At 39.6% G+C, this 6,022-nt stretch overlaps 1 long non-coding RNA gene across 1 annotated transcript; it reads right to left on the bottom strand.

Annotated features, from left to right (window-relative positions):
* Positions 1–264: 264 nt before the first annotated feature.
* LOC109491425 lies at positions 265–4,931 on the bottom strand. The gene is made up of 2 exons (XR_002144771.3): positions 4,861–4,931; positions 265–526 (listed from the first exon to the last, which is right to left on the bottom strand). It is a non-coding gene; the product is annotated as an uncharacterized LOC109491425 (long non-coding RNA).
* Between the last annotated feature and the right edge of the window lie 1,091 nt (positions 4,932–6,022).

Raw genomic sequence — 6,022 nt, 5'->3', positions numbered from 1 at the left:
ATGGTTTCATTATTTTCTAAGCTAAAATTTATAAAAGAAAGGGGTTAGGAAAGTACCCCCTGGTTTGTGCACAATCCACTTGAAGATGGAAGTGAAAATTTAAATTTGTTGTTGAGATTCTTTGATTCACTAGTAACTAGATTGAAATGGATATAGAAAGTTATGTAAGGAAAATGTTAGGTCATGTTAGGGAAATACTGCTATAGATTTTTATTTTCCTTTTACAAATTAAGGGCAAATGATAAGCAAAATTACACATGAGACTCAAAGGAGAAGAGCCATTTTTATTATAAGTAAATGAACAACCTAAAATGGAATTTGATACAATTCTGTCTCAGTATCAAATATCACTCAGTATCACTCAGTCCCCACTCCTGAAGGCCGAATCAAAATGTCTAGAGCTGGGGGGAAGAATCTTGAGCTGGGATCAAGGGATCTATATTTATAACAAGTTCTCAGATGATTGTAATGTAGGCGCTCCCGCACAAGTTAGTGAACTCACATCTAGGAAACTTTGACTTCTAGCCTGAAAAAGAAAGGGCAGAAGCCAAGTTCAGAACCACAGAACTAGAAAAAAATGCGAAGGAATGACTGGACCCAACCCATTGTCTTCATTCTTATTAAAGGACACACATGTGCTTCCTCTCCCCAAATATCTCAGTAATCCACAAACACCATCAGAAGCTCAATTTCAAAGTCATCACCCCAACAATCAAGAATTCTTGTCTTTCCACAAATGATGTCTTGCTTTAGCTTGGATCACTTTCTTTTTGTTAAATCCTACTCCAAGAAAAGAGAAAGGAATGAATATTCCTTGAGCTTTGAAAGTGTGCCAGACATTTCATAAACCTTAATGTTTTCACTTGGTTTCCCACAAACGTTGTGAAGTGGATATTATGGCTTTAATGTTTACAGTTAAGAAAACTGAGGCTTGGAGAGATTGTATGACTAGTTTAAGGATACTGAGTAAGTATATTTAGGAGCTGTTTTGTGAAATCTTTCTATAAAGAAGAAAATGATTGATCAGCATCTCTTTCTATGACCCTCAGACAAAACCCATGATGGTTTGAAGATACAATAACCAAGCAAATTTTAATCTTTACATATTTAATTTACATTCTTTAGGTACAATTTTGGACCTCAGAAACCTATTTTAAAAATCATCTCTCCTACAATTAATTATCCCTCTCTCCACTTGCTTGTTCTTTCATCAACGTATCCCTCAGTACCTGACAGTATGTGCTTTAATTTACATATGTATTGCCTGTCCTGTACCACTATAATGAAAGCTCCCAAGCACAGGAGCTTGGTCTGTCTTGTTCTCCACTATATCCTCAACACTTGGAACACTGGAAGTCATCAATATTTGCTGAAGAAATAACTGAAAGTGAATTCTTCCTTCATACTGGCTTCTTTTCTTTACAGCTGCCCAGATTTGAGGTTTTGTTCTGTTTTCAAATTCTGAGCATAGAGCTGGGTGTTTGGGTTAATAGCTGGTTTAATAACCTGCTAACTATAGTATCTCCCTGCTATAGATAATATCTCTGCTCCTTGGGAAAATGAAGGTCTGCAGAAAACAGAGCTTTGAAAATCATTATCATCACATCTGAGCCTTCTTTCCTCTGTGCCATCTACTGTCTCTCTACTTTTACTTTTTTCTTTTCTCTATAATTTCCCTTTTTCTCTACTGGGCACAATCTGTAACATTGTCATTTATTGAGGACTCTCTATGTGTCAAGGAGTGTAAGTTGTATTTCTTGAGGTACTTCATTATATCATCCCAGACACTCAGGTGTCTTACCTCCATTTTTCACATAAGGAATATGAATTTCCGGGAGAGTAACTCACCTGCCTGAGGAGAAAGAGCTAGGACTCACACCCAAGTTTACATCCACTTAAATCTCGAGCTTTTTTCACAATGTCTTCAGTGTATGAGGGAAACCTGGTTGGCTATAATGTCTCCATGGGCTCTAATGCTACTATTTTCTAAAGACCTGTTACTAAAAGATCTGCTTTGTGAAGCAAAGGTAGGGGAAACATTATATTTCTTTACTTTTATAAATCATGTTAGATATGGTTCATTTCATAATTTACTAAGGTCTTGGGGAAACATAACTTTAGTCATTTTGTGTAGTTTATCAGTGAGAAAATGCCTTCAGTCAATGTAAGCGAGACCTAATGGGGCTTAAGGAAATAACGGTTATTCCATCAAGTGAAAGAAATCTGGAAATCAGGACTCCAGGTACAGCAGCTCCACAAAGTCATCTAATTCTTAGGATCCTTCCAACATTCTCTTCTGCCATTTTTAGTGCATAATTTTCATGCGCAAAATTGTCTCGTGGTTTATGACGACTGCTAGAGCTCTTCTCATGACATCTTCCAGACAGCCAGGAAGGAGGAAAGGTGAAGAAACATGGGCTGTTAAAAAAACTTTGCCAAAGGCCCAACCTGTCCCAATCCTCCACCTTCTGTGCCAAATGTGGCCATGGAAGCCTTCCTTCTCCATGGCTCCCGCTGGCTGGCACTTGATGCTCACTTTCCTAATAACCACGCAGCATTCTCCACTTACAGGATGCATTGAAGAAAAGTGTATCGTGCAAGTCTCAGCCACCATGGTACCCACTGCCAATCCCTTATTTCCAATCTTAGGCAGCCGTACCTGTTTCAGCGATCTTTTGCAGCATAACAAATAACCCCGAGAGCTTAAATTAAGAGCTTAAAATACAACCCAATATCTCCCGTGGTTCTTCAATTTGGGCACACCTCAATGGGGAAAGTCTCATCTTTGTTGCAACAATATTTGCAACTGAAAACCATTCGTGCAACTGCTTTCATCTGTCTGTACCACTGGAGCTAGCAAGTCCCAATGTCTCTTCCTCCACAGTCTCTCTGTGTGGCCTCTTATCACTTAGTGATCTAGTCAATGCTTATTCCACGGTGTCTGGATCCTAAGAGGCAGTGGTTCAAGGAAAAGTAAGAGAAGCTGTCCTCTAAGGAGCTGGAGGTGACACTAGCAAGGCATCACTTCCTCCATATTCTGCTTGTCAGAAAAAACCATAAGGCCAACCCAGACTCAAGGGGAAGGAAAAAACCTTCACCTCCTGAAAGAATGTGGCCACTGTAACCCACCATTCTATACCCTCCCTTTGAGTTGGACCACTCGTTCTTCAACTACATCTTTAACTATTTCTGTAACTACATCCTCTCAGGAAAAGCCAATGATAATCTCTTAATGGATCTAACCTTACTGAACAAACATTTTCAGGCCTGAATGACAAAAAGTTACTAACACAATGCACCTGCCTTTCTCTAGACAAGGGAGCCTATAAGAATTGGTTTCCCATAAAAGAGAAATGTTCTTTTGTTTTCCTTTTGGAAATGAGAAAACAGTGGCAAAAAGTCAAGGAATGTATTATTTCAGTAACATTCCAGTTACAGTCACATTCATATTTTTTAATATAGTTAGCTTCTAATTCCCTGTTGTAGTTTGGTAGAGCATAGACATAAGAAAACAAAACTTAATCATGTTTATAAAGACTTATTTTGACAGCTTCAACTTCATTTATATTCAAACAGTTATCATATCCCTGAAAAAGAACAGACAAATAATTGAGTTGGCTCTCACCTCCCTTTCCTTCTCATTGTTTAAGAAAAATATGGAGTCATTAGTATATAAATTCAGCTCAAAGCAAAAAGAGATCTTACTGGTTTGTAAGCCTGGGAAATCACAAGAAGGTCTGGTTTCAAGTGTAGCTGGATACAGGTGCTCAAATATTATCACCACTGCCTTTTGCTTCCATGTTCTTGGCTACAGCTCTCAATCATTTGGCTTTATTCCCTCCTGCTACAGATGAGCTTTGCCCAGTAACTGGAAACAGAGTTGCCGGCAGCACCACCATAATTTTCTTCAAGATTAGCCACTCCTAGGAAAAATAACTTCTCCTCCCATCCTAATAATAATCCCAGGGAAAGATTTAATTTTCCTGTTTAGGTCACATGTCCACCTTTGGATGAACTACTTTCCCAGGAGAATGGTATACAAAAAATGCCCCCCCCCCCCAAAGATGTTCACATTCTAATCTCTGTAGCCTGTGAATATGTTACTTTATGAGGCAAAAGGGACATTGCACATGTGATTAAATTAAGAAACCTTGCAATGGGGAGATTATCCTGGATTATCCAGGTGAGCCCAATACTATCACAAGGATCTTCAGAAGAAAGGGGAAGAAAGAATCAGAATCTGAGAGAAGGAACTGAGAACTGTGATTATGGAAGCAGAGATTGGATTGCTGTGCTGTGAAGATGGAAGGAGCCACGAGACAAGGAATACAGGTTTAGAAGGTGGAAAAGGCAAGAAGCAGATTCTCTCTTAGCACCTCCAGATGGAACCAGCTGTGCCAATACCAGTTTTGGACTCTGGCCTCTAGAACTGTGAAAGAATAAAGTTTTGTTGTTTTAAGCCACTAGGTTTGTGCTAATTTGTTACAGTAGTGAAAGAAATTAACATATGTGGTTTCCTGATTTGGCTCTGTTTAGTTTACATGGTTTGATCTGTGGTCAAGGAAGGGGATGGGAGTTGATAGGGAGAGGGGCAGAGTGGGAGCATGTGCTTGATGGTACATCCAAGAGCACATAAAATCAGGCAGAACCCCCTCCCCCCCCCCCACCGAAAGGAAAATTCCTTTGCTGTATAAGGAAGTAGATAGAAAAGAAGGCATGATAAATATAGCCAACAAGCAAACAACACCATAAACAGTAGATACCACAGTCTAGTACTACCATCTAGTACTACCCATAAGTAAAAATGCTGAGTCCAGCAGGAGGAAGGAATTAACAGAGGCCAGGATGTGTAGGACCTACCGTTGGGCCTGGATAATCACGACTCCACAGCAGCAACAGCTAAGGTTTTCCTGCTCCAATGTCCTGAAAGACACAGAATTTTGAAGAATAAAGCACCTCTTAGAATCAGTAAGACCTAAGCTCAAATCCTCCACTAAGAACAAACACTCTCATCTTGATTTTCAACGGTAACATGGGAGAGCTTGTGATGCCTCAACTCTTCCAGAAAGAATGCCAAATGTTGTAGAAGAGGAAACTGAACATGCACACTGAGAATTTCACAAGGGTCCCCACACAAGTGCACCTTTCCCTGAGTACTGGTTTTATTATTTAAAATTCAGGTTATTGACTTTAATATAAAATTGATATCTTAAAAGTCCTGTGAATTAATTTATTTTTTCTTCTCAAGTGTTTGAGTTAATTGATGCTCCAGGAGGTTTTGCCATTTTTATTCTGGCTTCAAATAGTCTATAGTGTCAATGATTTACATAACACATGTTACCCACTTGTGGGATTAGGCTCAGGACTCTTCCAGACCTCCAGCTTCTAAGACAATCACCCATAGACTCTGCTGTCCTCAGAGCCTCTGCTGTGAATCAGTTTGGTTTTTCATGGCGCTCCTTAATCTTAGCATGTGGGAAAGGACTTTCCATAGAACTGCACCAATATGTTTGTTTGGGGAAGACAGTCAGAAGGCCAGGAGAAATGAAAAGTCCTTTAGAAGGAGTCATTACAGAGAGGAAAAAACAGAGAGAGAAAGGGAGAACTCTAGATGCACTCATTGTCTGGTTGCAACAGGGGAGAGATCTTAAGCAACTCTGTCCATTCAGCTCACAAAACCAAGAGAGGTAATGATAACAAGTTAGGGTTTATTGTTTTACACTGCTAAGTTTATGTACCAATAGATAATCAAAACAATGGTATTGTCTGGAGGAATCTTTGGAAAGGGAAAAAAATAAAATATGTAACTCAGAGGCATAACCTTCGTATGTCTAGGACCCCAGATTCTACCCCTGCACCTCTGATTCACTTTCCATGTTGGATTATAAGGTGTCTATTTACTTTTTTCATCTTCCCGACTGGAAGACAGTAGGTGCTTCATAAATGTACAGGGAGGGGTGACTGTGCGGTTCAGTAGGTTAAGTGTCCAACTTTGGCTCAGGTCATGATCTGGTGGCTCTTG

This window comes from Felis catus, chromosome C2 (assembly GCF_018350175.1).
Source record: "Felis catus isolate Fca126 chromosome C2, F.catus_Fca126_mat1.0, whole genome shotgun sequence".
Classification (NCBI taxonomy): Eukaryota; Metazoa; Chordata; class Mammalia; order Carnivora; family Felidae; genus Felis; species Felis catus.
This window is presented reverse-complemented; position numbering and strand designations above follow the sequence as displayed.